Source organism: Manis pentadactyla, chromosome 7 (assembly GCF_030020395.1).
Source record: "Manis pentadactyla isolate mManPen7 chromosome 7, mManPen7.hap1, whole genome shotgun sequence".
Lineage (NCBI taxonomy): Eukaryota > Metazoa > Chordata > Mammalia > Pholidota > Manidae > Manis > Manis pentadactyla.
The window spans coordinates 111,243,455-111,263,272 of record NC_080025.1 but is presented as its reverse complement, the minus strand read 5'-3'; the positions used below and the strand labels follow the sequence as shown (position 1 = coordinate 111,263,272).

Here is a 19,818-nt window from a genome sequence, read left to right as displayed (position 1 = left end):
TACTGTGGAACCCCATATACATGTCATTCCACTTGATGGAGTGGACTCTTCATAGACATCCTCAATTTTATTACACTTAGGCATTCTCTGCCTTGAGTTTTGAAAAATGTAATTTGTTTCAGATAATTTACAAATCATTTGAATTTGCAAAAGCAGATTTTAAGAAATTAGATGGGATAAATGAGAGAGTATGTTAATTAAATATGTATTTTTCATATTGGAAGTTTTAATGGCCCCACATATAATTGTTTCTACCCACATGATTTTCCTGAATTCTGGGAGCAGAAATTTCCACTACTTGTTATTTACTTAAGCAGTTCGTATATGACCAAATAAAAACTGAAGAAAATATTTAAATTGGAAAAATGGTAAAAATGATAGCATCCCTAGAGAGAAAAGTTTTATCTTAGAAAAACTTAGAGCTTCCTTTCTCAAGAGAATATTAAAATAATTGACATCTTCCTTGCTCTTTTTTCCCCCAGAAATTTTGTTCCTTTTTTTCAGAAGTTTCTCTTTGCATTCAGTTAAGGAACTATTAAGACTTGGCCATTTTCCAGAACAAGAAATTGATTACATTGTAGAAATAGTAAGGGAGATAGGCTAGTTGATTCAAGGAAAATTATATGTGTAGAAATCACCAAATACAGTGCTTAATGCAGGGTGTTCTGCACATTACAATTATTCATTTAAAACAGTGGCTGGCTGACTGCTTGTATAAACAGAGCAGTACTGACCTTATGCTAATTCATATATTCTACAGTTAAAGATTTTCTGAAGAAAGGAAATGTCTTAGTAATCTTTGTTTTTGTCCTCTTTGCCCAGCCCACAGCCTAACACTCAGGTTTAATGGATGTCTAGATTTCTCTAGAGCAGTTTGGTATAAAATATGCAATATTTGTACTATGATTTGAACCTCCTAATCCTTGGGCCTGGATTTGATCATCGAAATTATAACAATATAAACTACTGGGCCACTGTTATATTTGGGGTGATTGATTTTGATTCTTGTGGCTACAGTAGCTCACAGAGTTCTCTTGATCCAACATAGCTACTGTTGCTGTAATAACTGATCCTACAAATTTCATGCCTGTTTTGTTTCAAAAAGAAAAATGGACTGAGAGAATAAGAAAAACAAAGAAATCTTAGCCAGAATAATATAACCCAGGTGTCCTTTTCCTCAACTGAGTTTTCTCATCCAGTACTTCATGCCTGTCTCTATCACTAAATTTCAAAGTTAGTTAAACATTTTTTTTTAACTCACAAGAACCTTATATTTAAAGTAAAAAGAAATTCAGGTAGAAATTTTTCAGTTTGAGTTTGTGTCTCTTTGAAGGTCAGTTGCCTTTAGCTAATTGCTCTGTATTGTTGCTCAGTATGTTGATTATTTTCACATGGAGCCCTAAAGACCCATGGGGAGTTCCTTGACTGAGCAGTGCATGTGAGGGGCTGAGAAATGTCAGTATCAGAAATCTCAACATAAAGATAATGAGTTCAGGCATTTCAGAAACCAAGCAGCTTCAGAGAATAGCTCTTGAGCATAGTCATGCTTATTTTTGAAATAAAAGAGCTTGAGGCTCACCTACTTAAATAAAGAGCTTTCATACAGAAGCCTGGAGGAACCTGGACTGATGGTTGCTTTCACATGCAAAGAAAGATCATCGCCTTTCAACTTGATCCAGAGTGAAATCTGGAGATGAGAGCAAAGAAAAGATACTCAGAAATAGTTAAAGTCACAGAAACTTATTTAAAAAATGCATGATAAGATTTTTGTTGTAATAATCATGTTCCAGTTTCTCACTTTTCATCTCCCCACATACGCTATCTTATTTATAATGTATAATATATTTATTTCATTGCTCATATATTTTATTGTAGAAATGTTTTAAGGAGTGTTCTTGATTTTGCTGTGGACTAAATTGTATACTTCAAAATTCATATGTTGAAGCCTTGCCCCCAGTGTGATTATATTTGGAGATGAGGCCTTTGTAGTTCATTATGTTTAGATGAAGTCATGAGAGCTGGGCTCTCACAAATGGATTAGTGCCCAAATAAGAAGAGCAAGAGACCAGGGCTCACTCTCTCTGCCATATGAAGGAGGGCACAGTAAGAAGGCAGCCATCTGTAAGCCAGGAAGAGCACTCTCCTCAGAACCTGACCATGAGGGCAGCCCTGATCTCTGCTTTCCAGCCTCCAGGCCTGTGAGAAAATAAATTTCTGTTGTTGAAACCACCCAGGCTATGGTGTTTTGTTATGGCATCCTGAGCAGACTAATATATTCACATAGTCAAAATTAGTTACCATATGAATGGGTTACTGGCTGAGGAGGGTGTGGATAAAAAGATCTCATCTAAATATAATTTCCTTTAGTTAACAGTATACATATGCATATATGTATGTATGTATATGAAAATTTATTATTATGCTTGCAATTTGTAATTACATAGTTTGAGGTTCTTTTAATTCATTTTGTGTTCCATGACCATCCAGTAAAACAGTGCCATGGCCAGCAGCTATACGTATATTGTTCGATTTAGAGAATTCTGGAGTCTCCTAAGAACCTGACTGGTAGACATGAAATGCTCAAGATTCAAGATTCATTCCTTTAGGTTTAAAGCTCTGTGTCTATGTGAGCCCTTGATTAAATGTAAATATCTCTTGAGGAATTATGAATTGAAACTTTGCTATCACATTTTTCAGCATGGGATATTCTTTAGGATTGGCAAATTTTAGAAAGGAGACGTAAGACTCTGACAAAGAGGAGCTCAGATTAGGGAAGTTTCACAGTGGGGAGGACAGGCCATGACTTGCCCACAGGGTGGAGTGTTAGAGGGAAGGGCACCTGTGGGAGGGCTCAGGTGGCAAAGGGGGAGCCTTTTGGCCCCGAGCACCTGCAATACACCAAGAAGAGATATTCTGTCTTCTTTGCTCTGAGGCTCAGTCTTCCTTCTCTCTGTAACTATAACCGATATTTTTATGACCCTCACATTGTTCTTATCTATGTTTCTCTGTCTAGCTCCTTGCTGAAATGAGTGGTTTCATCTTTTCTTCTCCTTACCCTATTGAGACCCAAAGTATAGTAACATCAAAAAGCCTGAAATTTGAACCAAAACAACAAATATTACAGATACTTGTGGATAAGGATCAGACTTTACTATTGAAAAAGAATCGAATTAAAGCGTGCTATGTCTTAAAAATATTATCTAAGATCATAGAAATCTCTTTGCTAAAAGAATCCTTTGACTTTTCTCAGACATACTTTGTCTTCTATCTCTATCTACCATAGACCCAATATTTAGAAGCACCTTGACATCCCCAGATGACTCATGAAGTAATTTTTATTACTTTTCAAACTATACTTACATGCACTGATGCCCACATACTCCTGGAAACAAAATAATTTGAGGAATAAATGCAGGATTCTTACTTTACTTCCCTCATTAAAAATGGAACTGAAATCAACTTAACTGCTATAAATGGAAATCTGCCTTAACTATTGCTTAATTAACAAAAAGAGAAAAATCCAGAAAAGTCTGTATGTAAGATGACTTTTTCTTTGGATTCATCAATGCTGCCTTATCTGATTGTTTTTTGAAAGAGAGTGTCTTTTGTGATTAAGTCACTTGTCAGATTTGCATTGATATGCATGCAGTCTCATTTTCTTTTTCAAGAAGCTCCACCATCTGTTACTAACATTCTTCCAGCAGGAAGTTCAAGAGAATAGCATTTGTAAGGTAAAAATAAAATCAGCCATAGCTAGAGCTTCAAATGATTGTTTATAATTAAGAAATAAAATTCAGAGTAAATGCTGATTGGACATAGTTGATAAGAATGGAATGAAGGATAACACTGGAGAGTTGAGACAAGATGTGAAAATGCTGAAGGACAGGAAGTATATTTACATTTCTTTTTGGAAAAACATTCAGAGAAGTCTCAAACTAATTTTTACTTTAAAAGGATTAGAATTTGGTGTTTTTCTGAATTTGTCTTTTCACTCATGCAATTAATACTTATTGGACTCAACAGTGATTGAAGAAGCACACATGCACAGATATATAAACTTCTTGACACTTAAAGTCTCATGTAAGTAATACAGGAAAGAGCTAAAATTTATTTTTAATATATAAATTTCAAATACTGAGGTAAAAGCACTTGTGTTAAATGTGGACAAAATCAGTTAAATAATTGAATATCCTAGCTAACGTTAGATAAATAACATGATAATAGATAAATGTTAAGTTATTAAATATTTAAATATTAAATACTTAGATATTTAAACATTTAGATAATTTAGAAAATGTCCCTTGAATGGAACATGACCACATTAATAAAGGATGGATGTGGTCAATGGATCAAGACACATGGGACTGTTGAATTGAAGAAAATAGTTAAGGTTAAAATGACTTGGTAGAATGGAGTTGGTTGATATAATTCTTTGAATCCCCAAATTATGACTTCTGATTTGAAATTAGGTATATGAAGTAAATTGATAATTTTTAATTGTCTCATTGTCCTCAAGGAAAAGTATGTTTATTTCATGCTGAGTTAAAGTCAAGTATATGGCAATGCACAGGTAATGAGTTCAGAGATATTATCTGATGAAAAGATGACCTAAAACCTAATTATATCAAAACAATCCAGAGGAAAAGGCATAAATAACCCATTAGTGCTCTCTATTTCTTGTGGTAATTTTGAGAATCAACAGAAAAACTCAAAAGGAAACATGAGAGATGTAAGTACACTTGTTAAAGAATCCTTGGAGCTTTGGTTATGATTATTAAATCGTGGTTTGGCTAAAACTTTGATTTATTTGTATATTTATTCTGTTAATAGTAGCAAACTGTATTCCTCTTTATTCCTCTTAAAAATAAGTTTTTCATGTTTGTGTATTTCTATGCACATTTGAACACATGCATAACAACTATATTACATTTATTCCAATTTATATACCATCTTATTGAGCCCATTTCTCAAGTTTAAAAAAATAATCATTGAACTTTGGTATATTCTTTACTATCATAAGTGTAATTTAGAATAATTTGAAACATGGAGATCTTTTTTATTATTTGTTTTGTCTCAAACAATGACATTTGTTACATCATTGTCCTAATATACCTAATCCTAAAATAGCTATCATTTACTGTGTATGTGCTATGTGTGGAAAATGTATCATTGTTTCCTCTATTCACTGTCCCTCCTTGTAAGAGAATTATGCATCACTGCCTTTTTCTATGTGGGATGAGAATGCTTTAGTTCATCCTGGGAGAAGAGTGTATTTCCCCAGCCCACTGATACCAGGCATATCAGTGTGACTTGCTTTGGCCAACAGAGTATGACAGTGAAGTATACTATGGCTAAGCAAAATTTTAAAAGCCATCATGTGACTTTTCTATTGCTCTTTTCCCTCTGCTATTGTTATAGAACCTGGACTGGATCGCCCGATGGCAGAACCAAATGGCACTAGGAGGTCTTGGAGGGTGGGAGGTTTATTTCACACCTGCGGGCTCAGAGAGAGTGATCTCCAAAGGTCTGAGCCCCGATCTCAGGCAAGGGGAGCAATTTATACTTTTCTACTTCCGTATATGTGGCATTTAAGCACGTATGGCAAGCAGGGTGGAAGGAGAACCCCTATGGGCTCCAAGGGGGCGGTGCTGAGATTCTCCTGTTGGCCCTGGCAGCCATGTTGAAAAGTGTTATTTTCTTTATCTTTATGAGAACAGATATTTCCTAGATGGGGGCTGTTCTTTTAGCCTTAGAAGAATATATGTGGAGTGTAGCTAAGTGGACCTATAGTGACCCTTGGCTGACACGTAAAATGAGCAAAATGTAATGAAAGTGAGAAATAACACCTACGTTATGATAAACCCTTGAGATGTGGAGGTTATTGTCAAGAACTGTGGAGGGTCTGAAATTTTACCTTACTTGCAAGCTAGTAAGTGAGCTAGTAAGTTAGCTGCCGTAGGATGGATACTGGCAGAGGATTCAAAACTCTTGGCCAGAGACAAAGGACAGTTTGAAACTCACAACAATTTCAGTGCCAGAATTTGTGCTGGTTCCCTGAACTCCTGTTTCCACAGGGCTATGTGAAGAGGGCCAAGTGACAACCTGCACAATGGGATGTGTTACAGGAGAGAAGCCCTGAGCATTGGGAATCTGAACATTTTATAAGGGGAGATATGGCTGAGCAGCTGTGTGTGTTGGGAGGTCTCTCCCGTGCACCAGGTGAAATTTCAGCCTGGACAGCGGAGGATTCTTGACTCTGATGAGAAAGAATTCTCAAGCAGGTCAGAAAAGTGTAGGTAAAGAAGGACTTTATTAGAGCAAGTGTTGTGTGCTGCACATTTTCTTTGGGTGAAATGAGAGAACAAAATCACAGACAACACAGACAAACAGACAATAGCTGCAGCCCCGATGTGGTGCAGCACCTTTATTTTTATACTGTCTTTCTCGGACCCCAGCTAAGTGCTATACTCATCTTTCTCTTCTCAGTGGGGACAGGACAGGCTAGAGCACCTTGTTGATTTTCTTAAAGTCTGCCCAGTAAGCAGGGTCGGTGTTTTCACACATCCTCAAGGTCTCCCTGTTTTCAGAGTGAGGCTTCTTGGCTCATTTTCGAAGACAAGATATGTTTCAGTGGGCAGATAACGTCCAAGGACTGCACCAGTTGTTCTCAAGCTGGTGCTTTCTCATGCTGCATTCAGACGTGGGGGAAGGTGCTTTCCCATTCTGCGTTCAGACATGTGAGAAGACATAGGCTGTCCCCATCAGCAAGAGTAGTAATGAATGGCAGTGGCTTTGCAGGCAGCTGAGGGCAGAAAAGTGCAGAGGAAGGGAGCAGGAACTTTGCTGAACTTCTCAACATAGGGAAGTCTCCCTTGCCAGCTCCTGAATCCAGCGTCATCTGGCATCTCCTGTCGACTTGGATCTGCATGCCCCTGGGGCTATCCCCTTCAACCCCAGGATTTGGGGAGCCGCGGAGCTTGGGATGGAGTGAGATTATGTTCTGAGAACTTCCCAAAGAAGGGGGATTTTTCAGGCGGGTTACTGCAGCTACAGTTCCATCCAGATCACCCAGGTGATAGGAACTTGCAGCCCAAATATGAGCTCTCAGCAGCCCCTCCCTATTTATCAGGGGTAAGGTGGAGACTAAGTGAAGACTTAGAAATAGAATGAAATAGCAGAGAAACAAAGACACTTACTACTGGAAAAGTGCAGAGAGACAAAACGCAATTAAGTTGAGCAGTGAGAAAGCTTTATTTAAAGTTACGTACTTAAAGAGAGAAAAAGCATGGGCATCCTCAGACAGGTGCGCTGAAAGGCTGGGGGTTCCCTCTTGTAAGCATTTTTCAAAGGGTCAGGGAATATAAACTTGTAAAGAGGTCTCAAAAGGCTTATCTCTGGTGAGAGACATTAAGTTTAAGTCTCTTCTCTTCTATTACCAGTCCTCCAGGTAATTCTGCAAAATTAACTTGACACAAGAAATTTACTGATCTGGTTCTCTCCAATATAGCAGCTTCCCTCTGGGAACATATCAATCAAGACTGCCTGCCCTGCCCGCAGTGTGGGCTGAGTTAATGTCTGTTTGCTAAAGAATATGTCAGGAATCTTACTTCCTAACTTCCTGGCTTTTAAAATGGAATCTTAGCCTTAAAATGGATCTCTCCTGTTATACTGTTTATATCTCAGCTTGTTTGGGAAATTAATCATGATGCTTGTCTTAGGTCCCTGCTCTATGTTAGAGGTAAGTATGGTAGCCCAAGGCTTCTGAAGGAGATATCTATCTTCTAAGTTTATAAGCAAACCTGCCCTTTACTGGAGAGGTAGATGTTATCTTCATCTTCCTAGGTTGTTTACTATAGAAACATCTGTGAAAGCTATCTGGAACAAAGACAGTCTGGGCCTCTAATTACAAGATGCACAGCAATGCAAGAGACTACAGAGCTTTGTCTCCCAATAGCATGACCGAGGAAAGCCAGCAAGTATGCTGCCCTGGGAGTTCCCCTTTTACTATTTCACCTCTATCAAAGACTCTAACTTTTTGAGTTATCACAAGAATGGCAATTTTTTAGTGCTTATTATGTATGTGTACTGCTTAGTACTAGGAACTCAAACATATATAACTTCTATTACAAGATAATTAGTGCTATTTCTGTTTTATGTATGAGAAAACTAAACTCCAAAGAGGTTTAATACTTTTTCCAAGGTGATACTATTATCAATCTGAAAAATGAGATTCAAACTCAGGTATTTTTAGACCCCAAAAATGTATGTCCTGTAAGCCGCTCCTTCCCACTAGCTGTTACTGTAAATGGGATAAATACACTTATAAGTCTTTATGATGAAAATTTCAGCAAAGAATGAGCCAAGGAAAACTTCCTGTTTTAGCTGATATCTGTCCATTCATGAATCAGTCCTTTTTGGGTATGCGTATTTAACCAACCCGGTTGCCATCCACCCCTTATGTTTCCATTTTCCCTTTAGGATACTGTGAGGGGATTTTAGCCAAGCCACTACATCTAGCCATCAAGTAGCTAGCACAAAAGAGGATATAGGTTAGACTGGAATGTCTTCATATTTTTTTCTAATTAAACACAAGTCGACGCCTTTAAATCATTGCTTTCCTTCTAAGTGGTTGCATATGAATCCACAGTTTCTGGACCTACCATTTCATACCTGTTATGTTCTTTAAGTTAAATTTGGGTTTTTGAAAGTTGCTTATAGTTAATAATTCACTTGGAACAATGCTGTTGCTGATTTTGCATACATATCAAAAGAAACTAAGAATAGGTATTTAGCATAGCCCTGTAGCAATCTTGGGATCTCTTTTGAAAACAAAATAAACTTCCAAGTGAGTGCATATGTATATTTTTTTCAGAGTTTGTATATGGATACTGAAGGGAGTGATTCATCCAAGTTAATTTGGCCTGGGTTCCTGGGTTCCTTTGGGTGAAATTTTATTGAAATTGTATGTGTGTGTGTGTGTGTGTGTGTGTGTTTCAAATGCTAAGCTAGGAGCTGGTTTAGACAGAGGCAGCAGAACAAAGTGCAAACGACATTCATAAGTAGTCACATGGATAAATATAAAATGATAACTGTAATAAATGCTATGAAATAAAACCCACATCATACAAAGAGGACTTATAAAGAAGGGACTGAACCAGTCTTTGTGGGGAATGTAATCAAATTTATTTTTAAAAATTATTTTTCAAAGGTTAAGAGGTTTGGACACAGCAAACACACCAAAGATAAATGGCTATTTTTTCCCACAGAAATATGTATTCCAGAAAATCATCAGCTTGAGTAAACATGATCACAATTCCTATGCAATGAAAAGCTGAAAAATTCTTTTCTAGCACCTTGAAGTTGTCAAAATAATCTGAATTATTGACAAATATATGTTGAGTGCTGAGAACTATCAGCCCTCCAAGAGCTTCCATTCTAATTGGAAGACAGGAGAGATGACACAGATAAATAATAAGAATAGGCAAAATGCAAATACCCAGTAGTGAGTGGATAAATAGTAGTTTCCTGTCCCTTTTAAAGAAAAGTATAGGACATTTTCTTTCCCTTTATAGTTTCAACAAGTTGAGATTAAATACAGTTTTCCTTTTCTATCCTTTATATTTTTTCCAGCAGTGATGCAGAACAAACTATGACAATCAATTTAGGAAGAATATATTCAAGATTGTCATATTCTCACGAGAAGATATAGGTATTTGTAATTATTTTGCATTACAATTCAGTGCGTTCCCAAAATGGCATAGCTGCTCTCTACTGAAAACCACACTATCTAAAATGAGTTACTGTGTTCAGAAAATGGAGGTCTTCATAGGCACTGGAATAATAGGTCAAGTTTTTTGAGTCCAAGTTACTACTGAATTTCACTTTAAAAGTCTAAAGAAATTCCTAATTCTGCCCTTGGGAGTGACAGTGTGTAAAAATCTATATATATGTGTGTATGAATGTGTAACACATGTTTACATTCCTACACACAGTTTGTTTCAGAAAACGCATGGTATACTGGAGATATAAAAATGTCTAATATAAAAGTTAATGTATATATTTATCACATAATCTATATATTCTAGAAATAAATCATTCTGGTCATATGGACATAATTTATAATTTTTTATAGTATAATAATTCAAATTGATAACTTTGTTTTCCATGTCCTCTAATCTGCTGTAGACATTTGGATATTATAATAAATAACATATTATATCACTTTACTCAGATCGTTTTTTTATTAGAAGTATGTTTATAATTGGTCAAACTCTTTAAAATTAGTTGAAAAATAAACACATGTTTCTGATTTTTTTTTCTTTCTGGCCTATAATTATTTCACAGGCTTTTCGAGCCTTCTGAATTATATTTTCAGATGATCAAAATTCAAGCTCCTAATAATTAAAGCAAGAAAACTAGCTCTCCGAAGATTTGCCAGAACTTTGGAATATAAAATCTTTCCTAATTTTTTAAAAGTAATTTTCTCCTTAATGAAAGCTACCAAAAGGCATTTTACTCGTGGAGCAAAAATTAATTCCATCCTCCCGATGGAAACTAAATTAGCCAAAATGATTTTAGTTCATTTGTCTTCTCTTTCCCTGACAGTAGGTCCTACCCACAATACATCCATTAATGGCATAGCCTAAATCAACTTCCTATGTCATTCTTTTTCCTCTTGGCTTTGAGATAAAACAAATCTCTCCAAATAATTTGTAATTTTTTTGTAATCAGGAAATACTCATGTCAGTGTTTTTCATAGCTACTTGGATCCATTATATACACATTCATCTCTTAATAATATTTAACTAATTTCATGTAAACGTATCTTTTGAGCTTTCAAAATTGAAAGCAAATTTTAATTTTTTTTTAACACCCAAGGAAATTTAGTTAATCTCTGTTTTAGTATTCTTAAATTTTCTTTTTTTCCAAAATGGCTGTGAGATATGCAAAGAAATGAGTTTCCTTACAAAGTATGTTTAGAAGAGAGCACATTCTGATTTTGGAGCTGTTGATGACAGATATAAAGGCAGCTGCTATAAATTTAATCTCTGTATTAGTGAACTGTCAATACAGTGGTAGCATCAATGAAAAGGTAAGTTATTTTTTCTTAATATGTATAGAAAATGATACTAGCACTAATACAGTTACATGAATCTTAAAGCCAAGCTTCTGATAATACTTTCATTGTACTAACTATATGGTAGTGACAGACATGCTTTCAAGGAATAAGAAATGTTTTTGGCTTCCAGGAAGTACATTTTTCAATTCTGTAAGTGTGCCTGTTAACATTAAATTGGCCAATAAAAAAATACTACTTTCAACTTGGCATTGCTTTTTAACTAATACTAAGGAATCCAAGAATATACTATATATGCAAACTCCTTTTTGTAGGAGATTACATTACAATCAACTTATTACTTTAGCCATAACATATTCAAATGACTAGAATATTTTAGAATATAAGAGAAATTGGAAAATATGTAATTTATGTGAGGTGTTTTAATTGTCTTATATTTTCTTTTCTTCCCCATTCCAGTTTACTGTGCCCATTCGACAAAATGGAACATAATGCTGCCCAGCATTTGTTTATTCTGACCTTCCTAAACATTGATGTTGATCTCTATTTAATCAATTCAGAGTATACTAAATGTAGATCATAGCAATGGCAAAAATAAGCAATGAAACAAGCTGCAGATTAGTTCATGAGTTCTTAATAGTAATATTTTAGGCTAAAAATATGACAGCTATTTAAGTCCATAGTAGATAAGATCAAGTAATACATTTATAATTCACAATTCTATTTAAGTATAATTATGAAGGATGATCTCTAATACCTTGGATACTTTACTTATTTTAAGTTTAGAACTGAAAAGTTACACCCCTGACAAAAGAGACAATTTTTAAGATTTTATTTGCGTGACATTTTACTCCTAATATAATTATTTTTTAGTGAACTTTCTTTTTTTGAGGAATTTTAGGTTCACAGCAAAATTGAGCAAAAGGTACAGAAATTTGCTCTCCCTACACACCCACATCCTCCCCCACTAACAATATCCTACACCAGAGTGGGACATTTGTTACAGCTGATGAACCTATACTGACACATCATTATCACCCAAAGTCCACAGCTTATATTAAAGCTCACTCTTGGTATTGTACATGCATTCTATAGGTTTTGGCAAACGTATATAGCATGTATTCACTGTTATAGTATCATACAGAATAGATTGCCTGTCCTAAAAATCTTTTGTGCTCTGCTTATTCATCTCTTACTTCCTAACCCCTGACAACCACAAGATTCTTCTATTATCTCTATAGTTTTGCCTTTTTCAGAATGTCATATAGGTGGAATCATTCAGTATGTAGCCTTTTCAGAGTGGCTTCTTTCACCTAATAATAGGCATTTAAGTTTTTTCATGTCTTTTCATGGTTCGTTAGCTTATTTCTTTTTAGCACTGAATAATATTCCATTGTCTAGCTGCACCGTAATTTATTTATCCATTCACTTAGTAAAGGACATCTTGGATGCTTCCAAGTTTGGAAAATTAAGAATAAATAAGAATTAAGTTTGGCTATTAAAAGCTGCTATAAACATCCATGGGCAGGTTTTTGTGTGGACCCAAGTTTTCACCTTATTTTAGTAAATATCAATCAATGAGTATGATTGCTAGATTGTATAGAAAAAGTATATTTACTTTAATAAGAAACCTCCAGACAATCTTCTAAGGTGGCTGTACTATTTTTCTTTCCTGCCTGCAATGTATGAGAATTCTTGTTGCTCCATATCCTCTCCAGCATTTGGGTTGTCACTGTTCTGGATTGGGGCCATTCTAATATGTATATAGTGGTATCTCACTGTTGATTTGATTTGTGGTTCCCTAATGACATATGATACGGAGCATCTTTTCATATGCTAATTTGCCATCTATATATATCCTCATTGGGAGGTGTCTGTTGAGGTCTTTTGCCAATTTTTAAATTAGGTTGTTTGTTTTCTTATGTTGAGTTTTAAGACTTCTCTATGTATTTAGAATCAGTCCTTTATAATATATGTGTTTTGCAAACATTTTCTCCCAATCTATGGCTTGTCTTCCATCCTTTTCACAGTGTCTTTCAGAAAGAAGAAGTTTAAATTCTAATGAAATCGAGTTTATCAATTATTTCTTCCATGGATCATAGCTTTAGTGTTATATACTAAAAATGCTCTAAGGCCGTCTAGAATTTCTCTTGTGTGAACCTCTAGAAGTTTTATAGTTTTGTGCTTTACATTAAGGTCTATGATCCATTTAGTTAAGGTCTGTGTCTAGATTACCTTTGTGCATGTTGATGTCCTGTTCTAGCCCATTTTCTTATATATCAAATTTTTATTGGCAAAAATAAGTATGTGGACTAAACATTTTAATCTCATACTTTGCCCTAAAACACTTTCTAAGAACTTTCTTTATCTGAATTTCAAACATTTTTGCATTTAGTCTTTTCCGTGTGGCAAAGATGTCAGAATGCCATAGTTAGAGACTAAAAGAAGATTTTTGAAAGCTCTAAAATTCTCTAATAATACAGTTCTTTCAGCCAAAAGGCTTTAAAGAGACCTTGAAATCCTCAGAATTTTGATGAGCACTTTCAGTTTTACCATGAAATTGTCATTTCAACCTATAGAATTATAATCTACCTTTTCATTAAATAAGCTAATTAATCAACTAGTGATTTCCAGTGAAAGGGAAAGAAACAATAAGGAAAACGAATGTCAGCCAGTTGTTTATCTGTTGTAAGCTATCTATACACCAAAATGGTGATCTAATATTCTCAAAAAGATTTTATCAAAAAGCAGAAAGAAGTGATTAGAAGGTTCTTTCAAACTGATTCAGGCTTCCAGCAGATCTATTCCAGCCAATCATGTGGGTTCTAGGTATTTCTAATACATGATACTGAATTCTGAGTCATGAGTTTGGATAGGCAGTGCACTATAGGTTTAAAATTGGTTAATGATTAGTTTTAATTTTCTCTGCTATTCCAAGAGATTCCATTTATTTTAGAATGTTTCAAAAACTTTAGTCTAGAAACAGTAATTATCTCTCTGGAGTTCTTAGGGACTAAGGATGCCCTATGACTAATCTAGAGCTACTACATTTCTGTCCAGTTAAGTGTATGTAGAAAAATATGAAAAGCCCATTCCAAATGGATATGGATGAATATTCTAAATCAAAGAGGATAAAAATTATAAAACTACTGTAATTTTTATTTGAGATTTTTTTTACCCTCTTTCCAGGAGAACTTTCAGAATATTTTTTTTAACTTACAAAAATAGGATGAATACAAATGTAATTGAAAGGGAAAAAAGATCAGAAAGAAGAAAAGAAATAAATACACTTACTGTGAGGTTTGATGTGATTCCTGTAGTTAGGCATCAGTTTCATTCTGAGCTTCCTAGCAGCCTAGGGGAAAAGAGAAATATTATGAATAACATAGTTTCTGTAATCAGAAAAATAAGCTCACACCATTTCTTAGAATGAGAAAGAGTTAACACTAAGTAATGTGCTAGTATGTCCTTCTTAACATTTTTATGGCAAAGGCAGAAGCAGAAAGCATAGCTGTTTGTGCTAGTGATAAAAAGAAAACATAATATTTTTAATTGAAAGACTTGAAATCAAGCTATTATTTCATATACTGAAGTTGTAGCTAATCTCTACAGAGGTTTAATTCAACCCAAAGACAGAAGATTCTTAAATACCCTGAGGACTGATTGGATTCTGAATCCCACCTAAGGGGATTTGAGTATTCATAAGAATCAAAGTTCTTGTTAAAACTACAGATGCCTGTATGGTAAAAATAGTCAATTTACTAACTGAAGACAAAATAGTAAAAATACTAACTGAAGACAGCCTAGATGGCAGGTTTTCTGTAGTACTGATTGAGGGTAGATCTACAAGGGCTCACACAGATGGTAAGTCTTTCATTCTGTTATAGGGAAAAGAGCAGGCATCATGGAAAAGGGTAAAATACCAAAGCCGTGATCCAGCAGGACCCAAGCCCTTCCCCTACTCCAGCTCACTGGTAGGAGGAAGAGAAATGGAGCAGGGAGGGAGTGGAGGCCTAGGACTGCTGACCACCCAGCCCTGGAGATCTGCTCTGGGAGCATGAACCTATATTACATGATGCTCTGGAGATTACTGGGATTGGAAAGGTAAGACAGGTAGAATACTTGGAGAGATTAAGATTCCAGCTGCTTGTGGAGAACAGCTACCCAAAACTGGCTGCTCTTGGACTAAAGAAAGTCTCAGAGACTTCCTAAAAGGAAGAGGGCTGCTAAAGGGGCAAGGATTGCACAGAACTTGCTGCTCAGGAGAAAGGACAGGTGGAAAAATTGTCCAGGCACACTCTGCCCAGCAAGTTGGGAACTTTCAGGAGCTTTAGGCACTCCATCTGCCTCGCTGCCAATGCAGCTATGAGGCCCCCCCACCATGATATACAGCCTGAGCCTCATTCCTCCCAGCTGCCACCGGCTCACAAACTGGCTGCCCCTGCCATTGCACCAGGCCAGCCAGAGAGCGGCCCCATCTATGGCAGCTACAAGTGCATAGCATACATAGAGGCTCCTCCCTGCATGTTCATCCCACTGGCCCTAGCAGTGGAGTCAGGCACTGCAGCTGGGAAACAGGAAAGAGCTCTTTCCTCCCAACAGGCACGGGCACCACTAGCCTGTGACCACCACAAAGCTCCAGGAGCTGAGCAGCTCCACAGAGTAGAGCTTCTGGAAACTAGAGGTGCACCTACAATTATGAAATGTCAAAGGACCCTGCCAAAATCACATAAACACCAGAAAATGACCAAGTGAAGCTGAACTCACCAATCTTCCTGAAAGAGATTTCAAAATAAAAATGATAAACATGTTCACAGAGCTACAGAAAAATATTCAAGATCTCAGGAAGGAATTCAAGAATGAGATACAAACTTTGAAAAATACAGTATCTGAAATGAAACATATGATGGAGGAATTTAAAAGCAGATCAGATGAAGTAGAGGAGATGGTAAATGAAATAGAAATTAGAGAACAGGAAAACAAAGATGCTGAGGCACACAGAGAAAAAACAATCTCTATGAATGAAAGAATAATGAGAGCTGTGCGACCAATCAAAACAGAACAATATTCGTATTATAGGGGTACCAGAAGAAGAAGAGAGAGGAAAAGGGATAGAAAGTGTCTTTGAGGAGGTAATTGCTGAAAACTTCCACAATCTGGGGAAAGAGATAGCCTCTCAGGCCATGGAGGTGCACAGATCTCCCAACCCAAGGGACACAAGGAAGATGACACCAAGACATAATAATTAAAATGGCAAAGACCAAGGATAAGGACACACAGTATTAAAAACAGTCAGAGAGAGAATAAGATCACATACAAAGGAAAACCCATCAGGCTATCATCATACTCCTCAACAGAAACCTTATAGGCCAGAAGGGAGTGGCATGATATATTTAAGGCAATGAAACAGAAGGGCCTAGAACCAAGAATACTCTTCTCAGCAAGATTATCATGTAAATTTGAAGGAGGAATTAAACAATCTCCAGATAAGCAAAAGTTGAAAGTTTTTACCTCCCACAAACAGTCTCTATAATGTATTTTGGAAGGACATCTATAGATAGAAATGTTCCTAAGACTAGATAGCTGTCACCAATTAAAATAAAACCACAGTAAAGAAAGTAGACCAAGTAATTACTAAGCAGATGCAAAATCAGCCTCCCACAAAGTGAGTCAAGGGATAGATAGAGTACAGAATATGATACTTAATATATAAAGAAGGGAAGAGGAAGAAAAAGGAGAAAAAAAAAGAACCTTTAGATTGTTTTTAATAGCATACAAAGTGAATTATGTTAGACTGTTAGAGAGTAAAGACGATACCCTTGAACCTTTGGTAATCATGAATCTAAAGCCTGCAATGCCAATAAGTACATATCTGTCGATAATCACCCTAAATGTAAATGGTCTGAATGAACCTGTCAAAAGACATAGAGTCACAGAATGGATAAAAAAACAAGACCCATCTACATGCTGCCTACAAGAGACTCATTTCAAACGAAAAGACATAGACAGACTAAAAGTCAAGGGATGGAAAAAGGTATTTCATGCAACTAATAGGGAGACAAAATCAGGAGTTGCAGTGCTTGTATCAGACAAAATAGACTTCAAAATAAATAAAGTAACAAGAGACAAAGGACTTTACATAATGATAAAAGGGTCAATGCAACAAGAGGATATAACCATTATAAATACCTATGCACCCAACACAGGAGCACCTACATATGTGAAACAAATACTAATGGAATTAAAGGGACAAATAGAATTAACTGCATTCATTTTAAGAGACTTCAACACACCACTCACTCCAAAGGACAGAGCAAACAGACAGAAAATAAGTAAGGAGACAAAGGCACTGAACAATGTATTAGAACAGATGGACCTAACAGACATCTACAGAACACTTCACCCAAAAGCAGCAGAATACACATTCTTCTCAAGTGCACATGGAACATTTCAATAAAGATCAGATACTGGGCCACAAAAAGAGCATCAGTAAATCCAAAAGATTGAAATTCTACCAACCAGCTTCTCATACCACAGAGGTATGAAACTAGAAATAAATTATGTGAAGAAAACAAAAAAGCCCACAAACACATGGAGGCTTAACAACTTCTAAATAATCAAATGATTAATGACCAAATAAAAACAGAGATCAAGCAATATATGGACACAAATGATGACAATAACAACACTGCAAAATCTGCAGGACGCAAGAAAGGCCATGCTAAGAGGGAAGTATATTGTAATACATACAGGCTTACCTCAGAAAAGAACAACAATCCTATATGAATAACCTAAACTCACAATTAATGAAACTAGGAAAAGAAGAACAAATGAGGCACAAAGTTTAGTAAAAGGAGGGACACAATAAAGATCAGAGCATAAATAAATAAAATTGAGAAGAATAAATCAATAGAAAGATCAGGAAACCGGAAGCTGGATCTTCAAAAAAAAAATCAACACATAAATAAACACCTAGCCAGAATTATTAAGAAAAAAAGAGAGTCTACACACATAAACAGAATCACAAATGAGAAAGGAAAAATCACTACAGACACCACAGAAGTACAAAGAATTATTAGAGAATAATATGAAAAATTTTAGGCTAACAAATTCAACAACCAAGAAGAAATGGACAACTTTCTAGAAAAATACAACCTACCAAGGCTCAGAAACAAAAAATCTGAACAGACCAATTATCAGCAATGAAATAGAATCGGTAATCAAAAAACTATGAGGCCAGCATCACTCTAATACCAAAACCAGGCAAAGATACCACAAAAGATGAAAATTACAAACCTCAATATCCATGATGAACATAGATGTAAAAATACTCAACAAAATATTAGCAAACCGAATTCAAAATTATATTGAAAAGATCATCCATCATGATCAAGTAGGATTTATTCCAGGGATGCAAGGATGGTACAATATTCAAAAATCCATTAACATCATCCACCACATCAACAAAAACCTCATGATCATCTCCATAGATGCTGAAAAAACATTCAACAAAATTCAATATCCATTCATGATAAAAACTCTCAACAAAATGGGTATAGAGGGTAAGCACCTCAACATAATAAAGACCATATATGATAAACCCACAGCCAACATCATACTTAACAGCAAGAAGCTGAAAGCTTCTCCTTTAAGATCAGTAAAAAGACCAAGATATCCACTCTCCTCACATTTATTCAACATAGTACTGAAGTCTACCTCCTCAAAGACACTTCCCACAGCAATCAGAGAACACAAAGAAATAAAAGCATACAGATTCAATGCAATCACTATCAAAATACCAATGGCATTCTTCTACAAACTAGGGCAAGTAGTTCTAAACTCCATATGTAACTACCAAAGACCCTAAATAGCCAAAACAATCCTGATAAGGAAGAATAAAGCTGTGGGAGTTACGCTCCCTGACTTCAAGCTCTACTACAAAGCCACAGTAATCAAGACAATTTGGTACTGGCACAAGAACAGACCCATAGATCAATGGAACAGAATAGAGAGTTCAGATATAATGGTCAATTAATATATCATAAAGGAGCCATGGATATACAGTGGGGAAATGACAGCCTCTTCAACAACTGGTGTTGGCAAAACTGGACTACATGCAAGAAATGAAACTGGATTATTGTCTAACTCCATACATAAAAGTAAACTCAAAATAGATCAAAGACTCAAATGTAAGTTATGAAACCATAAAACTCTTCAAAGAAAACATAGGCAACACTCTCCTGAATATAATAACCATGAGCAACTTTTTTCTGAACACATCTGCTTGGGCAAGAGAAACAAAAGCAAAAATGAATAAATGAGACTACATCAAACTGAAAAGCTTCAGTATAGCAAAGCACACCATCAGCAGAACAAAAAGGTATCCTACAGTATGGGAGAATATATTCATAAATGACATATTCGATAAGGGTTTAACATCCAAAATATATAAAGAACTCACATGCCTCAACACCCAAAAAGCAAATAGCCCAATTAAAAAATAGGCGAAGTACCTAAACAGACACTTCTCCAAAGAAGAAATTCAGATGGCCAACAGGCACATGAAAAGATGCTCCACATCACTAATCATCAGAGAAATGCAAATTAAAGCCACAATGAGATATCACCTCACACCAGTCATGATGAACAACATCCAAAAGACAAAGAACAACAATTGCTGGCAAAGATGCAGAGAAAGGGGAACTCTCCTACCATGCTGGTGGGAATGTAAGCTAGTTCAA

At 35.8% G+C, this 19,818-nt stretch overlaps 1 protein-coding gene across 7 annotated transcripts in view; it reads left to right on the top strand.

Moving 5' to 3' along the window:
* Positions 1-19,818, top strand: part of IMMP2L (inner mitochondrial membrane peptidase subunit 2) — a 998,090-nt gene that overhangs the window by 787,120 nt on the left and 191,152 nt on the right. The window lies entirely within an intron of this gene.